General features: G+C 41.1%; 1 protein-coding gene across 1 annotated transcript in view; it reads right to left on the bottom strand.

Annotated features, from left to right (window-relative positions):
* Positions 1-20,732, bottom strand: part of Plac1 (placenta enriched 1) — a 171,181-nt gene extending 150,449 nt beyond the window's left edge. Inside the window, exon 1 of the mRNA XM_028765027.1 lies at positions 20,665-20,732. The gene's annotated coding sequence lies outside the window, so the exon portion shown is untranslated. The remainder of the gene's footprint in view (positions 1-20,664) is intronic.
* Between the last annotated feature and the right edge of the window lie 1,915 nt (positions 20,733-22,647).

Below are 22,647 nucleotides of genomic sequence, written 5' to 3'. Positions count from 1 at the left end.
GCACCATACACACACATACACATACACACACGCACCATACACACACACTACACTACACACACACACCATATCACGCACACAGTCACCACACACAAACACCACTTTGGACTAGAACTACAGCTTAGCAGCAGAGTGTTTGCTTAGCATATTCGAGGTCCTAAGTTTCACCTGAAGCCAGCCTTTCCACACAACAGTACACCTCTCACAGGCCTCCCTCCAACTCTATTACAATGAAACCAAATGCCAGAGCAATGTGCAAACATCTGATTTATATAGACTTTTCTCGTTCTGAAGTAGGAAACAGAATACTGAGGAGACAACATGTGTCGAGATGTCTTACGTTGGGAATAGACATGTTCGATCAGAGAGGACCAACAGAGTGGCCAGCACTTTTGCTGAAAGTGGACCAGTTGTGACCCAATTGTGAAGAACAACAATTTTTTTTCCAAACTCTACCTAACTTCATCTTGTCTGACAATTCTACAGTGCGTTGGAGCAAGAAGCCTTCCATAGTGTTGTTAAGAGTAAGATTCAAAGACCGTTTCCTTGTCTTGAAGGGGGGAAAAGAACACACTTGGCAGCCTACAAACAATAAACCAGTGGAGGTTTCATATTTTTCCAAAAGAATGAAATGCCTCCAAACTGAGAATGTTTTCCATCTTCCACTCTCTCCAGGCCCAGGCAGATGATTCTGAATGCACACTCTCCTCTCACTGGCTCTGAAGAAGTTAGCACTTGCCAGAATTGTGGACTCAAGGCGAAAGCCAAGTGCAGATGGAAGGGGCTGCGCAAAGCAGGTCCAAATTCCCTCAGCAGGGATTACTGGGGAACAAAGCTGGCGGGGTGCAGATTTCAAACAGTCACAGGTGCAGAGAGGCCCAGGGTGGAAGCTCCAAGAACGGATTGTGGGAAAGGGTGTTTTCCCACCCTCGTTCAGGCAGCTCTCATGTGTGTCTGTTTAAAGGGGGCCATTGCTGCCTGAGTACAATGACCACATGTGTAAGTTCAAGGGGCCTCAGCACTGAAGACAAGCATACAGGCCTACTCTTGCCTCCATGAGAAGGTTAGTCCTCCCTCACTGAGCTTGCCCTGGCACTGAGAACACAGAATGTAAGCACCCTGACTGGGATATTGAAGAAAAATGAAAGAATGCAGCTTGGGCTTTAGTTTTCAACTCAGAGAGGACTTTGGAAGGCTGAAGAAGGAACAGGCCAGGTGTGGTGATGTATGCCTGTAATCCCAGCGCTCTGGAGGTTGAAGCAGGGGAATTGCTGCCTATTTGAGGCCAACCCAGGCTAAAGTGAAACCTTGCCTTAGAACGCCAAACAAATTAGTAAATAAAATGAAATCAAATTAAAATAACACTGAAAAACTAAGAAAAACGACCGAGTAGGGGCAAGACAACTTTTGGCAATGACTTAGGCACTGACTTCCTTAAGAGGCTAAATTGGGTTCAAACTAATGAGTCCCTCAAGTCCTCTCCTACTCTGGACTCCCCAAATGTGTGTGTTTTGTTCTGAACAAATGTCCTGTCTTTTCCCTCTTTGAGTACAAGCAACAGAGACCGCAAGGGCTCAGCCTCCGATTTCTGTTGTCACCTTTGAGCTCTTGTCATCTATGTGCAGCTGTTAATATTTTTTTTTAAAAAAGACAGAATTAAAAACTGAAGGCATGGCCGGGCGGTGGTGGCACACGCCTTTAATCCCAGCACTTGGGAGGCAGAGGCAGGTGGATTTCTGAGTTCCAGGACAGCCTGGTCTACAGAGTGAGTTCCAGGACAGCCAAGGCTATACAGAGAAACCCTGTCTCAAAAAACCAAATAAATAAATAAATGGACAAATAAGTAAATAAATAAACTGAAGGCAAAACCATGTCTCAAAAAAAAACAAAAACCAAAACAAAAATAAAAACAAAAAAAAAACCTGAAGGCAAGTGAAGACAGAAGTGAACGGTCCAGTGTTCCAAATTAAGTCACTCTTGGATGGCCAGAATGTCGACTTCTTCAACCAGATGAAAAAGTATTCTAGAGGATGAGAAAGAGAGAGGGGGGAAGAGAGGGAAAGAGAGGGAAGGAGAGGGAAGGGTGGGAGAGAGGGAGGGAGAGAGAAGGGTGGGGTAAAAGTGAAAAGTGAAAAAGAACCATAGAGGGTAGGGAGAGACCAGCAATGCTTGTGAGAGCAGATAAGTAACCAACTTGACAACATGTCAGAACATTAGGTAATGTGAAATGTTCACCCTGAAACCTTGACTCCAACATGTATTGCATATTTTCCCCTTAATTTGGTTTTGTCTGTGTGGCATTCCAGCCAAATGTTCTAACTGAAAGCCCTTGAGGAAAGCCGGAACATGAGACAATGGTTCATAATTCCATTCTATCAGCATTCACTGGCTGCGGACTACGTGCTCCTTCTGCTTGGTGTTGTGCTGAAAGTGTACGAAGCAAAAGGCACAGTCCGGACGTGTAGGAAGCTTACCATGTGGCAAGTGCAGAGTCCAATATAAAATAATGAAAACTATTTGAAAGGAAAATCAAAACACAGGACTGGTAAGATGACTTAGTGGGCAAGCACTTGCACTTAAGCCTGATGATCTGAGTTCGGTTGTTAGAACCCACATGATAGGAGGAGCTGTGTGCACAGATACATGAACACACACACACACACACACACACAAATAAATAAATACATGTAGTTTTTTAATTTTTAAAGAATTTTTAAGAAAAGGAAGACATAGGGCCAGCAAGATGGCCAACCCTGATGAGTTCAGTTTGATACCTGGAACCCACATGGTGGCAGGAGAGAATTGTATTTATTTGTTCATTGTTTTCATATGAATATGTGTGTGTGTGTGTGTGCACCTGAATCAGTTTATGTCCACCACATCATGTCTAGGTAACAGCCCTTGAAGACTATAAGAGGATGTTGGCTTCCCAGGAACTGGTGTGACAGATGATTGAGTAGCTAGGTGGATGCTGGAAACTGAACCTGAATCCTCTGCAACAGCAGTGAGCACTTTAACCACTGAGCCATAGCTCCAATCCCTTGTTGCTGTTGTTTTCTTTTCTAATCATAAAATCTTTCTGATTGCCACCAAGGTTTAGAGAAATTCAGTTATGACTGCGTAGGACTCATATGAGTCTACCGCCATTCAATTAGACATTGGGTGCTTTGCTCTTTGTTAAATATATGTGCTAAATAGGGCTATTTTTCCTCAATGTTTTATAACTTTTTAGATGTATTTATTTGATTTGTATGTGTATGAGTTGTTAGGCTGCATTTATATATGCACACTTTGTGTATACCTGGCTCCTGTGGAAGCCAAAAGAGAGTGTTCATTTCCCTAGAACTGAAGTTACAGTTATAAGCAACCATGTGAGTGCTGGGAACGGAACCTGGGTCCTCTGAAAGAACAAGTACTGTTACTTATTGAGCCATCTCTCCAGCCCCTGCCCCCTACCCCCCACCAACCACCAGTTTTTGAGACAGGGCTTCTCTGTGTAGCTCTTACTGTCCTATAATTCACTCTGTAGACCAAGCTGGCCTTGAACTTAGAGATCCACCTGCCTCTGCCTTCCAAGTGCTGAGATTAAAGTGTGTGCTACCACTGCTCAGCCTCTTATGTTTTCTTAAAGACAGACTCTATGTAACTCAGGCTCTCTTGGCACTCTTGAAGCTTCTTCCTCAGTCTCCCTAGAGTCAGGATGACAGACCTGTACCATCAGCACTTTCCTCCTTTGTGTGTATGTATATGTGGTGTGTGTGTGTGTGTGTGTATGTGTGTGTATGTGTGTGTGTGTGTGTGTGTTTTATATATTTTTGCATGTTATAAAAGGTCATTCTTTAGGGGCCCAAAACAAATTTTCCTTTAGCTTTAATTGCTACGCACTAGGTCATATACCCATTCCCAAACTGAACCTTGGAATCAGATGGATCTGAAATATCCCAGTGGCATAAAATTACCCAGACTGACTCAGGCCAATTAGACTCCATCTGCAGGAGCTGGAAGCAATAGCCAAAACAATAGTTTTGCTAAACAATGTTCAAGAGGTAAAATGGATGGAAAGCTCTCAGGACCACAATGGCCACCATCGTAAGCATAGTGTAGCTGAGTTCCTTAATTCTAGAGATAATGAAAAAATAGCCCTGCTACAAGCAATTGGCCTCTCCCTGAGAGCCAGCTGAAGTTAAGGTCTACCCCAGTGACCTCTTTGAAACTATAGTCATATCCGGAGTAACAGGAATGCCACTGCCTGGAAAAACAGGCTCCTTTTCTAAAATGGGCTTTCCCTTCTGGCCAGACTGCTTGGTCCATAACTTCAGTTGATAGGATCTTTGGGAGAGGTTTCCTTGGCCTTTTGTTTGAATGCTGTGCCCCCTTTATGATTCTATACATGAATAGGAAACCAGCCCTTTCCAGCTATGTCAGGACCCTGATTAATGCCTCAGTAGCAAACACGACCCAGGCCATAGGGAGCTGGGTTCCTTCCTTTCCCAGAAGGAAACTAACCCACTCTCCCTTTGTTTGAAGGTGCTGGGCTAAAAAACATCAGCATCAATTTCAGAGGGAGTTAGGGGTGGGGGACAATAATCTGCTCCCTTCTCTGTTCCTCTGTTCTCTTTGTTAGCTTGAAAATAAATCAGCCTTGAGCAGGGAAGATTCACCCAAGACAACGTACATAGCCACAGGCAAAGCTGCAAAACTCAATCTCGGGCAAGACTGTAGAACTCATTGTGACTCCTGGTTCTAGGGGGTGTACAACCAAGGGAAGTCCTGTGGGCCTTAGGGTGCAACTCTCAACATCTACTTCTTCCTTGACCTGTTTTTAATTTTCCAAATTCCCACACCTCCTGCAGAATAGTTTCAGCTCCTTGTCTGCCCCCTGCCTTGTCTTTCCTGGGCAGGGTGACTTGCTCTTTCTCCCCTGGCCTTTCTGGCTAACTGCCTAGTCATCCTAACAGACAGGAAGGTACCCTTTACATCTCTGCTTTGGGTCCGTTTTCACTGCTTTTCTGGAGTTCACATCAACGACTTTAAAAACATTTTAGTAAATGGAGATATAGAAGCTAGATAGTATTGTGGTCATTTTGGCCCTCATTTTTCTTGCTGCTTACAGAGTAGGAAAATTCAGTGCTGTTTTTGGATTTGACCCAATACCTTTTCTGTCCAGAATGCCAATAATTCACTCTCCAAGTGACTTGTTTGGCTCCACTGACCATATCATATACCATATATTACAGATAATTTATCACAGTCATTGGCAAAGCTGACCACTGCCCAAACTCCACTCATGGGCCCCAGTGTCAATACTGCCAGAGGCAAGCATTTGTTCACGTTAGGGAGATGTGGTAGGCTGTTAAACCAATCTCCATTATTTGAGGCGAAGGAGTGGAAGCAAAGAAACTTCCAGGGCTCTTGGATAAGTATCAGTACAATTGCTTTTGGACTGAAAATACTTTAAAAAATTGCATTTTCAACAGGACTTAGAATTTGTTTTTCAAATCATGTGAAATGTTGTATACAGACCATTTTGCTCAGTGTTGAGGGAGGTACAAGGTTGGAGTAGAAAGGGGTACATACCATATACTCTGAAGTAATGTTGAACAAGCCAAGGCACAGAATAGACTCTATCACAGAAGTAGGGGACTTTATCCTTAGTTGAGGTAGAACAGCTTAACTTATTTCTAAACACTGCCCTTGGGATTTTTCATTTAGGACAATGACATACTCAGGAAGAGTTGGGGTGGAACACCACTGGCCATCTAGAGTTAAACAAAACCTCTTATTAACCTATAGCTACTCTGTACCCAGAAGTTCAGTTACTGGCTTGCTGTGGCTTGGGTTGAACTGTCCAAGAGACCAAAATACTGCAAATCCAGTGGTTTATATGACACCTTGCTTTTTGCTGGGAAGGGAAGATAAATGTGTACAGGAGTGGGGAGAATGTTGATCAGACCTCCCTGGGAAACACCCTGCTGTATTTCTAGTTGCCTGCTCGCTGAGCTTAATAAGTTTAAAAGAAGACATTATTTTGTTTGTTGACCTGTAGTGAAGCTTGCACTCTGCCAAAGAAGAGAAAATAAATGTCTGGGGGAAGATAGTGGAACCCTCCTTAAGAAAGTCTCTGCTGGTCATTCATCTTATTAATTTTTAAAAGAGACATTATAGGCCAAAAAAGAACCATAGCCTGAAAGTCAGGGAATTTGCTTTAAGTGGGCCCATAAGCAGATAAAGGGAGAACACTGGCATCTGGAAACCTACCAGTGAAATTTATAATAACAATAGTGACTTGAGTATTTTGTGTGATGTGACTTAACTCTTCTTCAAATCACTTTCTACCATAAAACCATAGCACCCTAAGCACGGGATGAAACAGTAGAAATGGTCTAATACAGTAGATCAGAGTTGTGATCAATCCTAGCACTCAAGAAACAGAGGCCAGTTTGTGGTGTATGGAAAGAGAGTGTCTCACAAAGGAAGAATGAGATGGAGGGAAAGAAGGAGGGAGAGACGAGAGCTAGAGAAGAAACTAGCCAATGTAGACTCTAATCAATGCTGCTGTTTCAGAGGACCCAGGTTCAATTCTAGAACCATCTGTAATTCCAGTTCTAGACATCCAATGTATGTCCTCTTCTGAACTCACTGAGCACTAATGCATGTGATACACAAACAAACATGTGTGGAAGGGGGCACTCAAGACACATAAAATAAATAAATTCTAAAAATACATACTGAGAAAGTCGTATGTATGTACTTAGTGATATGTTTATACATAATATGCATATAACAAATACTAAAAAGAGGCTATGAATATGAAAGAGAGCAAGGAGGACTATACAGGAAGGGTTAGAAAGAGGAAATGGATAAGAGAAATAAAATAAAATTTTAAAATAAGGATTTTTAAAAAGATTTATTTATTTTTATTTTGTGTATGGGTGTGTTGTCTGCATACCATTTGCACGCAGCACCTCCTGAGGATTGGATTCCCAGAACTGAAGTTGCAGATGGTTGTGAGCTACTATATTGGTGCTGAAGATGGAACCTGGATCCTTTGAAAGATCACGCAGTGTTCTTAGTCACTGAGCTAGCCCCTTTCTCTCTTTAAAGATTTATTTTTATTTGTCTGTATGTGTGACTTCGTGTGGAAAGTGCACATGAGTGTAGTGCTAGTGGAGTCCTGAAGAAGGCGTCAGATCTCTAGACTGAAGTTGTAGGAAGTTAGTTGTGAGCTCCTAACTAAGGGAAGGTTTGCTAGTAAGAAAAAAAAATCAAACAAAACATATGTCAAACCATAATGACTCCCAAAGCTACACTTTAAAATGAACTTTTGTACACACTAAGTGAGGCTCAAATTAAATGAAAATGTTAAAAGCCCACTGATATGTTAAAACCAAACAGTTGTTCAAATGCAATACGGAATCTCATGTTCTTTAAATCTATTCCCTGAAGAGTAAATTGACTTCAGAGATTTCATATTCTAAGTTCTTTTTTTGTGTGTGTGAACTTGCTGCTCTACTCTGCCCAGTGTTTTATAGGAAGAAGACTCCAATGACATATCAATGGATGGGGAGTGGCCTCTGAACAACTGAAACAGTTTTGCCGTTTAGATGAAAGAGTTTTATTCTTTATACATTAGAAACATGTTGGGTTCTACTCTTAGCAATTTTACCTTCATGTTTGAAAACTTCATTTACTTGTGGCCCCTGTAGTTACTAAGGCAGCTTGACTATTATTATTATTATTATCGGGGCTTAAATGGAGGAACCTTGATATTTTATAGCAGGTTGCATTTCTTCTCCTTTCAAATTATAGTTTTATTATTTTGTGTGTGTACACATGCTTATGCATGTGTTAGTGACTTTTCTATTACTGTGACCAGTACAACGTATAGAAGAAAGAATTTAACAGGCTTCCAGCTTCAGAGGGTTAATCTATGACCATCATGCTGGGGGGGTATGACAGGAGACAGGCAGACATGGTCCTGGAGCAGGCTACATCCTGATCTGTAAGCACTAGGCAGAGTGCTAACTGGGAATGGCCTAGGGTTTTGAAACCTTGAAGCCCACCCCCTAGTGACACACCTCCTCCAACAAGGACACATCATCCCCTAATCTTTCCTAAACAGTTCCACCAACTAGGGATCAAACATTCAAATACATGAGTCTATGAGAGTCATTCTCACGTAAACCACCACTGTGCGCGTGTGTATGGGCATCTGGGCAGGCATGCATGTGCAAACAATGCATGCAGAGATTGGACTTTACAGAGAGTTTGTTCCTTCCACTGTGGGATCTAGGGTTTGAACTGAAGTCAAGCTGTCAATCTTGTATGGCAAGCACTTTTTACCAATGGAACCATCCTGCTGCCCTGGACTGCTTTTCTTTATGCATAAAATGACTGGCAAGAAAGGAAATGACTTAGGTCTGATATTGGCAAGTTAAGGAGCCAACATCTGTTTTATTTCTCTTAAAACCTTGGCTGGAATGATAAAGAATGGAAAGGCCATGGTGCTCTTTTTTGACCACCAGGCTATAATAAATGAGATGTATGCTCAGTTTTAATCTTTCTTATATTGGAGGAAGTGTTCTAATAAGGATTACTCATAATGGGCTTTTGACACATTTTTGCCACTTCCAAGAGTATGAGGATGCAAAGAAAATGAGAAGCAAAGCCCAACAGGAAAGCCTAATTAAAAGACTTTTTCCTGTATTTACAAATATGAAACTGAGTCAGGCTTAGTGATATAGTCACAAATCCCAGATACTCAGGAGGGTGAGCCAGGAGGACTGAAACTCATGGCCCAGATAGCTTCCAGAGTGAATTCAAGAACAGCTTGGCCAGTTTAGTGAGACCCTGACACAAGATGAGAAGAGGGCTGGGGATGTAGTCAGTGACATTAAGTATACTTGCCTAGCATATGTATGACAGTAAGTAGAGAAAACAAGAGAAAGACTGAAGAAGTATTTTTGTTTTTTAAAAAAAAGAGTTTTAAACTTCTGTGTAATTTTTAGGCTTCAAGAAGAACCCCTTTAGTTCATAATTTTTAGAAACATACAGAAAAATTCCACCTAATCAGTTTCTATATGCTCATCATTTTATTTTTCTTCTTCTGTACAAAAGTATCCATATTGTAAAAAGTTTATATTGACCCTGTCTCCCATCCCAAAAACATCTACAAAGGGTATTTGTTAAATAGAAATGGATTTACACTACACTATAGTATAATACTATACTTTTTATGTCTATATGGAAATCCCTGGCAGCTCCAATCACCAGCGATGGGTGGGTGAGTAGCCCTAAGCTTTGAGAGTAAGAGGTGAACAAGCAATGGAACCTGTCAGGTCGCCTTACCTTGATCCTATCAAGGCTTAGATTTACCAGAAAAGAAAATAGAATTAGCTAGAAAATGTTTAAATTCTGAAACGCAGCTCTTGGGATACATCTAAGCATAACTTTCTAAGATTAAACTACACAAAACCCCCTCTATATATCTTTTAACTTTCTTATTTCATAAGAAACTTTCTCTGAAATGAACACCCAATTGGCCTAATATAAATTTGAGTCATGTTGGGTCATTTCAACCACCAGTTCATGGTACCAACTTCACATTTATTTCCATCACTGTCCTGTCGATCTTAGCCCCCACCCAGTCCTCTTCCTCACAACTTGGCAATTAGATTGATGAAAATGTGAAATTCTCATCAGGATTTCCACTCCCCACCCCCAGCAATGAGCAGTCTTTGAGCACATCTCATCAGGGGAAGATTTTTTTAAGTTGTATTGTTTGCATATGGGTGGGAGAAAATGCATGTGTCGTGGTATGTGTGTGGAGGTCAGAAGAAAATTTAATAGCATCTGTTCTGTCCTTCTACCTTTATGGAAGTTCCAGGGACTTAAATTGGATCGTGAGACTTGCCTTGCCAGTTCTTTGTCCACTGAGACGTCTTGCTGGTCTCTGATGATTTTTTTTCTGAATAGTTTTACCTCCCAGTCTGCTCTAGAATTTCTCCATTCCCACTTTCTTACTTCCATTTTTATCCTTTCTCTCTAGGTCTGCATTATCCTATATGGTAGTCAGTAGCTTTATGTGGCTATTTAAGTGGAAGGAAATGAAAGCAAATTCAGTATATAAATACAGTTTTGTTATTGTGCCGGCTGCACTTCAGGTTTTCAGTAACCTCTGTGACTGAATGGGAGATCAAACGGAGCATGCTCTTCTCACCTCAGAAAACTACTAAACAACATGGCTTGGTAGGGTTCTCTGATTTCTTTCTTATGTCATAGTCTACTGATCTCAGGAAGACAGCTTTTTTTTTTTTTTAATCCAACAGCAGTGAGAACCATTATACAGGGACTCCCCTACCTTCCTAGCCACCAGAGCCTAAGATGCCACCAAAGTTTTAGAATCAGTGCCACTTTCCTTTTTTGGTCTTGCAAAATCTGTCTAGTCTGCAGAAACGAATCTGACTAAGATTCCCGCAGCATCCTTCATCATTTTTTTCAATCATTGCCCTCCTAAAATGTCTTTTCTCTGCTCTGTTCCTGCCACCTCTTGTCTCTTTCACACTACCAATGCTAAAGAAGTAAGTTCTGGTTAAATAAGACCTCTCAGGCCACTGACTCTTCCAGGGGCTTTCCTCCTGCCTTTCTTCTATCTTCATGGTCTCATCTTCTGCTCTTCAGCCAGTCCTCTTGTGAGCTCACCTTCTCTCCTTTGACTTTATCCGTTCATGAATACAGGTTATTGCTATCCTATATTTTGTATCAGCAAAGGCAAGATACAAAAGCAGCCTAGATAGCCACAAACACAGGAAAGGCTAACAAAAGTGATATATATCTCAAAAATGAGATATATATATATATCACTTTTTTTTATCCTCGGGATCTGATGCCTTCTTCTGACCCCTGCAGTCACCAGGCATACACATGGTGTGGTGCACACAAATACATACAGGCAAATATTCATAAACATAAAAATGTTAAAAATCTTTTCCAAGCCGGGCGGTGGTGGCGCACACCTTTAATCCCAGCACTTGGGAGGCAGAGGCAGGCTGATTTCTGAGTTTGAGAGTTTGAGGCTACCCTGGTCTACAGAGTGAGTTCCAGGAGAGCCAGGGCTACACAGAGAAACCCTGTCTCGAAAAACCAAACCAAAAAAAAAAAATCTTTTCCAAGAATTAAAAAAGTTGAATAAATCTTTAAAAACAAACATACAAACCTGAATCTCAATCTTACCATTTAAGTGACTAATTCTCACCTATATAACTGCCTTTACAGAGAAAGCACCAAGAGTAAATGTTTATATTAGCCATGAATGGTGCCTGTGATCCAGCGAAGCTTGTCTCCCCATCCCAGTTAGCTCTGCCATTGCACCACCATGGAGGACATCTAACTCTGAGAAGTAGTCTGTCCTTTCTTTCGAAGCTGTGTGGAGAAGTGAGGTTATGGGGTGGCTGAAAGAAAACCTCCAAACTAAAAGGCACAGGACATCCCTGGTCAAAGGAAGAGAGCTACGTTACTCTGCAGACTTTCTCAGACTAATCTCTCAGGACGGCATGGACAGTCCTTCGTCTTTCCTTGTTTTTCCCATTTTGAAGGAGCAGGGGAATGGGTTAACAGCTTCTCTCTTGCTTCTTTCTAGAGTCCCCACAATTGCTGCAGATTGTAGTGGAACACCGGTCACTTCCACCAGGGCAGTACCACCCCATAAGCCTGAAGCAAATTAGACGTGGGTGTTAGGTGAAGAAAGCTGACAGGGCAGCTCTAGTTCCCTTCTCAAAATGCACACACAAAGTACAAGGCAGCCTTCAACAGCACCAGATGCCGAGAACTGAGAGGAAAGGCAGCCACTTTTTTCTCCTTTGCCTCCCTGCCACTTTCAGTACACAGTACATCGCTGTGCTGATTACAAAGCTAAGCACATGGGGAGTTAGGAATATACAGCTTATGCGGCTTTGTGAAAATAAAAGAAACGCTGACAACATGGGATAAGATCCTTGATTTCCCACATGTAACTAAAAGACCAGCAGCCCCTGACCAATGTTCTTAAAGTGAAAATTCAATATTACAAACCTATAAGGACATTATGATCACTGGAGGAAAAAAAAACCAACGGGAGAAATTTACATTGGACACATGTGGGATGTCCCGATACTTTGTGATTTTTTTTTATAGCTGCGAGGTCAAGGTAGTTTTTCACAGTGATCTGTACAGTTTGCTTATAAAAGAAAAACAGATTTAAGAGAGCGTTCAGCTATGTACAAAATAATCAACGTAATAAAAATAACTCCCCCAATGATCCTTGACTGGACAATTTAGATGAAATTCTATAAAAGGCAGATTGCTTGGGCCTGTAACCTAGCTTTTGTTGTCCTGGAAGAAGATCAGTAGATGAAGAAAACTTCTTTTACAAATTTTAAAGAAAGACAAAGAGGAGAAAGGAAAGGAGAAAGGCTTCCTGGTTCACACCTGTAACCCCAGCATTTAGGAGGCTATAGGCAGCCGGGCAGTGTTGGCGCAGGCTTCTAGCCCCAGCGCTTGGGAGTCAGAGGCAGGCGGATTTCTGAGTTCAAGGCTAGCCTGGTCTACAGAGTGAGTTACAGGACAGCCAGGGCTAGAAACCCTGTCTCAAACCCTGGAAAAAAAAAAAAAGAGCCTGGGGGCTGGAGAGATGGCTCAGTGGTTAAGAGCACTGACTGCTCTTCCAGAGGTCCTGAGTTCAAATCCCAGCAACCACATGGTGGCTCACAACCATCTGTAATGAGATTTGATGCCCTCTTCTGGTGTGTCTGAAGACAGCTACAGTGTACTCATAAATAAAATAAATAAATCTTTAAAAAAAAAAAAAAGAGCCTGTAGGCAGGGTGATCATGAGTTCAAGGGCGGCCTGGACTACATCAGGGTTTGATACCGTCCTGGTCTACAGAGTAAGAGACTGTTTCAAAACTAACTAACTAAATCATAAATCAAAACACAGTAAAATAAGAATAAAAAAGAAATGGAAAAATCAGTAAATTGATTTTTTTTATAAAAAGAAACTTGCCGGCAGTGGTGGCCCACGCCTTTAATCCCAGCACTTGGGAGGCAGAGGCAGGCTGATTTCTGAGTTCCAGGACAGCCTGGTCTACAGAGTGAGTTCCAGGACAGCCAGGGCTACACAGAGAAACCCTGTCTCGAAAAACAAAAACAAAACAAAAAAAACAAAACAAAAAAAAAAAAGAAAGAAAGGAAAGAAAAGAAACTTACTCTTCCAGAAATGCTTCCTTCTCTCAGACTTCTGCCAGATTCTGTTGCTAGATAAACATAAGCTAGCAACAACTTATGTACATACTTATGTACATATATACACACATACACATATCTATATTATATACAATTATAGTTAAGAAGAAGCTTATGAGCTCATAAAGCAGATGGTAGATTTGTGTCACAGCCTGGGAATGGATGGTTCTTTTGATATAAGGAGCCGATGTAAGTGTATCTGACAGTTTCCTAGCTGAATACATGCTCTGCTGTCCATGTCTCAAAGATAGATAGAAGGGAGAATCCTGCAGGACCAAAAAGATGAGCCACAAGCATTGGCAACATTGATATGCCTTCACGGTGGGGATTTGAGTTTTCAGCTTTGTGCTTAAACATGTTTTACCAGCAGAAAGTAAACCAACCCAGCTCATAATGCAACATTGGGCTGGCTGGCTGGTTCGGAGTCAAGTTTAATAAACCCAAAGACATGAACTCTACTTGTCTAGCCCTACAACTAATCAAAGAAAGGCTGCTCAAAGCATCAGAGATGGGAACAAGAGGACATAATTTGTGAATTGTGTAACTAGAGTTTCCATTCTTGTTTAAATTTTGAGAGGGGGTGGGAGGGAGAGGGAGATGGAGAGGGAGAGGTTGATTGATTTCAGGCACATAAAGGCCCTTGCAGCTCATATTTCTCATCCACAAGGAACTGGTGTTTGTTTAATAAGCAACTGGTTCACAACTGGGCTTCAACTGTCTGACCACATCCTGGAACACGCTGTTGAATCACACTCAGACCCACACTGACATCTGCAGGTAATTGAAACAGGGCTTTCCAGGACTGGATTCGAGACTCTGAATCTTCACTCAGGCCTTTCAGCTCACCACAGTAGGGTGCTAACCCATAAAACTTCAATATCCTGGATGGCAACAAGTTCCTTCCAAACATATTCTCAACGTTTAAATGCTTTCATACAACAAATTAATGCAGCATATAGAAAATGTGCTTGATTTTGCAGCAAAGGCCACAGACACAGCTGTTTCCAGCTGGTGTAATTCCAGCAACTTTTATTTTCACTTTATACATTTTCCCCTTCTCACATAGTTTCCAAGTGGCACACAGTACTTTCTCAGTGTCTTCTGGAAAGATTACTCCCCAAAATCTAAACTCAAATTCATAGTTATCCTAACATAAGTTCACATCCATTCAAGAGTTTAAACACACACACACACATACACACACAGACAGCACAATTTACTGTAATAAATCACTGCTAATCATCAAAACTCTAAACCACCTATAAAAATAGGAAGAAAACAGAATTGTGGCAAAGATCAAGCTGCTCCATTCTACCTAAGCATTGAATTTTTCTACAATGTCTTTCAACTTGGCAAAAATGACAAAGTAATGTTTATTGGATCAATTTATAATTACTGTGTTAGCAATAACAGGATCCGTTAGCAAGAGGCTCCTTTTACAATGACTATCTTAGGGAAAGCCTGTTTTGCCAGGCTTGTAAAATCAAGTGACTCATTCAACTTCTGAGGCAAAAATCAACATATAAAGAAGACCTTATTGTACACATTGTAAACATGTAATAAAAAATGCATCAAGAATTTCTAGTGGTCGGGCAGTGGTGGCGCACGCCTTTAATCCCAGCACTTGGGAGGCAGAGGCAGGCGGATTTCTGAGTTCGAGGCCAGCCTGGTCTACAAAGTGAGTTCCAGGACAGCCAGGACTACACAGAGAAACCCTGTCTCGAAAAACAAACAAACAAAAAAAAAAACAAAAAAAAACAAAAAACAGAAAATTCTAGAAATTAACTAAGCGTTTGGGGGCTGGAGAGATGGCTCAGCGGTTAAGAGCACTGACTGCTCTTCCAGAGGTCCTGAGTTCAAATCCCAGCAACCACATGGTGGCTCACAACCATCCGTAATGAGATTGGATGCCCTCTTCTGGTGTGTCTGAAGACAGCTACAGTGTACTCATCAATAAAATAAATAAATAAATACAAAAAAAAAAGAATTTCTAGTGGTAAGAAACCAAGAAAAGAAGGATGACTGGGGTGTGGTTGTGTACACCATAATCCCAGCAGTCAGGAGATAGATGCAGGAAGAGTGTGAGTATAAAGCTTTCTTAGGCTGTATAAAAACAACAAACCAAGTTAAAAACATTATAAAGGGTGAGCATGGGAGTCCACACCTTTAATCCTAGCACTCAAATAACACAGTTATCTGTGAGTTTGAGGCCAGGCAGGGTGACACAGTAAGACGTTGTCTCAAAAAATTAGTTTAAAATGAAAGAAAAAAATGAAAAGAAAAATAGGGAGAAGGAAGAAATGAAAAACAAAACAAAGCAAACCCACAAGGGTAATTGCTAGCTTGAGGGCTCATTAATACATTCCATCAACGGGCACTCATAAATAGACAGTATTTTGCAATGTGTTCCATTTCAAACATTTATTGGTATTTTTATTTTTGGTGCCCAAAAAGTATTTTCTTAAAGAAATGAAGTTTTAGCGGTTAGAGTTGCAAGTTAATTAGTGAAAGTTAAGATACTGTATGTCTGTAATGAAAGGACAGAAGCAGTTGTAGCAGTAAGATGAAACATATGTTGGAATAGTTTTTAGCCCTGCTTAGGTCTCAGGGTTCTAGTTTTGCTCCGTGAGGACATCATTACAGAAAGATAAGAAAGCAGGGCATTTCAAAGCACTTTATATGCTAGTGTCTGATTTCACTTGAGAATTTCCAAGCTTTCTTACTTTTGTTGACAGCACAGAGTTTATGCACATAGGCACTGCTGAAGGTTTTATTTAACAAATGGAAACATACATTTGGGAGAAAAGATAGAAGGGCGATACTGGCATGGAAAGAGAGCAAGTACTGAAAGTGGGGAGAGAGCTGGAGAAAATATGTATTTAGATCCCACACCTTGCCCCCACATTGTCCATTCTTTTTCAACTTATATGTGGTGAGCTGTATTAGTGAGTATGAGGACAAAGTAGTTCCATCATTTATTCATTTAATAAATGCTAATTGAGGGCTGGAGAGATGGCTCAGCGGTTAAGAGCAGTGACTGCTCTTCCAGAGGTCCTGAGTTCAAATCCCAGCAACCACATGGTGGCTCACAACCATCTGTAATGAGATCTGATGCCCTCTTCTGGTGTGTCTGAAGACAGCTGCAGTGTACTCGTCAATAAAATAAATAAATAAATATTTAAAAAATAATAATAAAAAAATAAATGCTAATTGAGTATTAACGTTACGCATAGAGTAAAGGATATCAGTCTGAACAAGACAGTCGTGGTCACTATCCCCACAGACATGAAACAGATAGCAGCATTCTAAATAAGGAGTTCAAGTCTATCCCTGGCTATTTGGGATTGAAGGCTTCAAAACAACAACAAAACAATAACAAGAAAAAAGAAAACCAAGCAAGTAAACAGAAACTGATACCAGTAATCCCAGGTACTTAGGAGGTTGAAGCAGAAGGATCACCACAAAACAGAGTCAAAGCCAGCATGGTCTATTTAGTGAAATCTAAACCAGCTAGGGCTACACTGTAAAAAAAAAAAAAAAAAAAAAAATCTGTTTCCTGTTTTTCTGTGTGTGTCTCTCTATCTCTTTGTTTCTCCTCTGTCTCTCTGTCTCTCTGTCACTGTCTCTGTCTCTCTGTCTCTCTGTGTGTGTGTGTGTGTGTTGAGGCTGGGCTACAAAGCAAAACTATATTTTTAAAACAAATAAAGAAAAATAAATCAGGGTTGGAGGAGCCAGGCATGGTAGCACACGCCTGTAGTGTAAACACGTGAGAAACAGAGGTAAGTGGAGCAGGAGTTCAAGGCCAGCCTCATCTACATAGTTTGAGGATAATTTGGGCTACATAACATCCTGTCTAAGCCTAAAACACATACTACATGCACACAAGCACGCACCCATGCACATGGGGGGGGGAGAGAGAGAGAGAGAGAGAGAGAGAGAGAGAGAGAGAGAGAGAGAGCGCAAGTGTAAGTGTCATAAAAGGCGAAGTCAGATCTCCAATTGCCTCCTGGAATCACAATAACTACTTCCCACTAGATGGCTGAAGGTAACAGAGGAGCCTGATAATACCAGCTGGAGCCAGGACAGACCAACTGGTCTCCAAGTGACTTAACTGATAAGTTAACAACAGTCAAGCTGGGCCCTGAACAAAAGAACCATCCCGCTTATACACAGAGCACTGAGGAAAACAAACAATTGTTATTTTACGTCTCTCACATTTTTAAGGGGGAAGGTGGTAATGTAGGCTATTTTTTAATAGCTCATACAAGCTGTTCGTGATAGGTCAGTCCTGTAATCCCAGTGTTTGGGAGGCTGAGACAGCAGGACTTTTTTGATGAATAAAATTTTACTGTGTATTATTTTTAAAATCCATTCTTCCATATGACCACCTGAGAGATATTTACTTCTTTTTTTCCCCCACCATAATATTTTTATTGATTTTTTTAGGAACTTCACATAATGTACCCCAATGACATTCACTTCTCAGTCCTCCCAGACTTGCCCATCTTCCCCGTGACCGCCCCCCCACACACACATACCAGAAACATAAGAAAAACAAGACCAATTTGTGTTGCTCACATACTCAGTGGAGTATGGTCACATTCCCAGTGGTCAGCCCCTTAAAGAAAACTGAGTCCTCCCCCACCCCTGACTGCCAGAACCCATCAACTGTGAAGAGCTCTGCACAGCCATATCACCCTGACTGGTCTCTTTTGATCTCAGAAGCTAAATGGGTCGGGCCAGGCAGGGTTAGTGTATGGGTGGGAGACAACAGGATTTTTAAGAGGTCAGCCTGAGCCACATTGCAGGCCATATGAGGCTACAGCGTGAGATTCTTTTTTCAAACACAATGTTCCCCTCCATGCCTAAATAATATGCTACTTAGTGTGTAAAATTTTGAGGGGGAGAAAAAGAATATGTAGATACTTTTTTGTACATGCAAACTTTCTCTGCCAGTATGCACAAGAAACGGAAAACAATTGCTTCTGGGGGGAAAGGAGCGAAAGTAGATGGGGAACGTGGCAGGGAATTCATTTAGAATTTAGAATTTAGAATTTAGAAGCATCCGAATACATTTCCTATGAATGAATGATATCTATTCTTTATACTGGGGTCTTTCTAGAACCCTCGAATAATATCTAGGGGAAACTAGGAAATCATAAACTGGTATAATCTTTGTAGTTTGAAGGCATGGCTTAAGCAGTGTCTATAAAAATATGCAAATACATATGCAATTCACAGACTATCCCTGAGAGAATCTGCCAGAAGCTGTTAGCATTGGTTGCTTCTGAGGAGAGATATATTATATCCTTTTCCCTATATACCCTTTTTACAGTTTGATTTTAATTTTAAAATTGAAATATAATGTTTTATTAATTCATTGAGAATCTCATGCATGCAAACAAGGTATCTTGATCATATCCCCCTCCACTCAGCCCCTTAAATTCTTTTCAAATTTACCTTCCCACACTACTCACATCCAACTTTGTGCCCTCTGCTGTTTTCTTTTTTGTAACCCACAAGGGTTCAATTTGTGCTGACCACGTATCTCTGAGTATGGGCTGTCCATTGAAGTGCAGTCGACCTATTAGGAGCCACGCCCTTAAAGAAAACTGAAGCCTCCCCTAGAAGCCATCAATTGTCAGTAGTACCTTGGCTAGAGGCAGGGGGCGCTCATGAGCCCCCCTCTGCTGGAAACTCACTGGTTTGTTCTGCACGTTTTGTGCAGCCAAGCACATGGGTTTTTAAATATGTACTGAACTAGTGTTGTCTTTCTGAAGGGAAACTAAGTGAAAATGCATGCCTTTTGACCTAACAACGTGTAAATGCCTCTAAGAATCTCTCCTACACATGTTAGTACACACTTGTAATCTCAGCTACTCTTTAGGCAGGCTGAGGCAGGAAAATCAGAGGTTGGGAATCCAGCCTCTGAGACACAATGAGAATTTTTGCCTCCCTCAACTTGCAGAAATACAGATAGAAACAAAGATAAAGATCTAAGAGCCTTTACTTATATACACTAACATGTTATTTAACAAACTATTTCATGGGGCACGTGAGATGGCTCAGTGGGTAAGGAACTTGCCACCAACCCTGATGACTTGAGTAAAATCCCCCAAGCCCACATGGTGTAAGGAAAGAACTGCCTCCCTCAGGGTGTCCTCTGACCTCTACAGACATACTGTGGCATTCTCTACCATGCACGTACACATGAACAAGTAGGAAATAAATAAATGTAAAGAGAGTTGAAGCATCAATTAAGAATTAATTAAAAATGTAGACTTCATAAAAGAGAATACTATATAGATATGAAAATGAATCCATAATCCACCACCTTGCTCAACTTATATTTTTGTTTGCTACAGGGACTCACTGTGTGGAATTCACTCTATAGGCCAGGCTGGCCTGGACCTCACAAAGACCCATCTGCTTCTGCCTCCTGAATACTGGGACTAGAGGTGCATGCCACCACACCTGGCTAACATAGAATATTCTCGAACTGTCAGTGAGCATCACTTCTAGTCATTCATTTTCTAGGAACAATCACAAATCAAATAAACCCTCTTGCCTCAGCTTCCCACGTGCTGAGATTATAAGCACATGTCAACACACATGGCAGAAATCCTAGAATTCTTGAGCCTTCAGGGACCAACACAGTCCCCTCTCTTTTCAGAACTCCACAGGTCCCTAAGAGAGACAAGTCTCTAGAGGGCAGAGTCACCCCACTTAGATTCAGGGTAGTCATCCTGTCATCAGAAGACTAAGGCTGAAAATTCTTTTGACCCAAAACATCTGGCCTCAGGAACTTTACTAGAATCTTCTATCTCTTTGGAATCCATTCTGACCTTAGTTCTCCTTTAATCAGAGAAATAGTAAGGAAGTACAGGCCTTAAGGGCATTTTAGGCCCCTATCCCCTAAGCCTCAAGCAAGTTCCCTCTTGTCTTTGAAGACAAGATAGGGGTGGTTTTTTAAGAAGGTAAGGGTGAGGGTGAGGCAAGCAGGCCTTTCTTACCATACTTTACAGAGCAAAGAGTAGCGTCCCCAAAGGACAATCCAAAGAAAGACCCCCCTAAAAGACCATTCCACAAAGATTAAACAGCTTCTCTTTTCCACACACCAACATGATCCACTGTGTTTCTGTATCAGCGTCTTTTACATATCTTTATCCCTAAGATTTTGACCATATTTAAATTCTGCTTAGAACCATCGCTTCCCTAGCACGTTTCTTTAGGTCAGCTTTTTCTTGGCTACTTATTTTTTAAAACACAGGTCCTCAGAAATCTTATTTTCTACATTTACTTCAACAGAAAACTTCATACTATTCACATAAATGGAAAACAAGGCTCAGAATCCAGAGAGAGAAAGAGAATATTGATAAATGTTACCTAAGATGGAACTCCTTGGCAAAGGCTCCTCATGCAAGTTCTCCTCAGAGATGTCTGAAAGGCGGGCCCCAATGCTCCTCCTCCTAGAGGTTATAATGTCTGGGAAATACTTTCCAGGAGATTTTGTTTCAGCTTCTCCTATAGGTTAACATCCCCCTGTGATTTTCTTTTAGCTCCGCCTAGAAGTGAGAGTGACATTCTTTCAGCTCCCTCTATAGGTTAGAGTGTAGGACTATTAGCCAGCACAATTTTATTGAGTGACTATTCTTTTTCAGATACAGCGCTAACTGCTTGAGATACAGGAGAAAAAGGAAGATAAGCTGTAATTGAGCCCAGATGGAGAAAAGTGAGCGACAGGGGTGTGATTAGAAGACATAGGGCAGACTAAACACACCATAGTCTCTATCTTCTGAGCCCATCTATTTAAACTACGGGTAAAAGCACACTGGCAGGAATGTCTCAGGGACTTCAAATAATCAGATACAATGGGAAACTAACAGCCCAAATGTTAATTGACCTTGGTAATCACTCCCTCCTTTGCTTCACTGAAGCAGTTGGCTACAGGGTTTTCTCCTATCTCCCTGCCACCTTCTCCCTTCTTTAACCAGACGCCCAAACGTTGATGCTTGCCAGAATTTTCCTTTCACTGTCTCCTCTTGACCTCCCTGTTGAAGTCTGCACACATAGCTTCTACCTACATAGTAAGCTAGATTACCAGACCCCAAAAGAACACAAAAGCTGTTTCCCCCCTCACCTTATTTTCAGCTTTAGAGAGTTATTATATTTCTGTAATGGATCTTTATTCAGCCTGTATCCTAGCCCCATCTACCTAATTCCCGTTTCCATCCCATGTTTGTTCAAGGTTCAGTCTCAAGTCACTGAGATGCATCAACTATGAGAGCATCCATGTGAAAATCCAGCTCCAGCTTTCAGTGTACCTTCTGAGAAGCCTTCTGGAACCACAGCCTCTGCTTTTTATGCCCCAAACACATTCTACTCAGTCCCTTTGCTTAATATTATTACTGTTATTATTAGTATTGTTGGTATTATTATTAATTAGATAAGCTCTACGTCTGGGCTTGGTGGCACAAATCTGTAATCTAAGTACCTGGGAGGCTGAGACAGGAGGATTGAATTCTAGGCCAGTTTGGGCTCCAGGGCTAGAAAAAAATGTCTGTCCAAAACCAAACAAATCAACAACAGAAAGAAAGTTTGAGCTGTAAATAGTCAAACATAAATGAAAAGGAACTTAGAGGCATATGGGGTTAATCACTGATATTTAAAATGAGGTTTTTGTTTTGTTTGTTTAGTTGTTCTAGCCCGTTTCTTTCCTTCTGTAGGGCCACCAATGCAGGGAGTCACAAAGTCAGTCCTAGGAGAGGGTTCTTGCTGAAGAAACCCAAAATGATGGCTGGCAGGACACTGGTTATATACCTTACAAATGAATAAATTATTTTTCAGATAAATAAATCAGATGTGTAACTGACAGAAAATGGAGTTGCAAATAACGTTCAGTGAAGACTCTGAAAAGATGCTTGTGATGGTGAATTGGAATCAGGGATACTAGTATGAACTCATGGGTTTTCTTTTTCTTTTATTGAGTCAGGTTCTAAATAGCCTAGACTGTCCTAGAACTCAAAATCCTCTTGCCTTAGTTTTCTGAATGCTGAGATTCCAAGTGTGTGCCATAACAGAACTCATGATTTTCAATAAACAGACAAAATTTATGTGGTATACATATGCATGTATTCTCTGGGTTCTGAGGCCTTTAAACAATTATGCTCTGGTGGCAAGAATGATCATACCTAGTGCCTTACCTAGTTTTCAACATCAATCTATATCAATCTATTCAAATGAATCAAAGTTCCTTGAAGAAATGGCTGATCTCAGAGGCTAGGATACAGAAAGTATGAATCTGAAATATCTTGTAATCAACAGCTTAAAACACACACACACACACACACACACACACACACACACACA

The sequence above is a fragment of the Grammomys surdaster genome, unplaced genomic scaffold (genome assembly GCF_004785775.1).
Source record: "Grammomys surdaster isolate TR1022 unplaced genomic scaffold, NIH_TR_1.0 147, whole genome shotgun sequence".
NCBI classification, from domain to species: domain Eukaryota; kingdom Metazoa; phylum Chordata; class Mammalia; order Rodentia; family Muridae; genus Grammomys; species Grammomys surdaster.
Note: the sequence above shows the minus strand (reverse complement) of the source record. Positions and strands in the feature narration are given on the sequence as shown.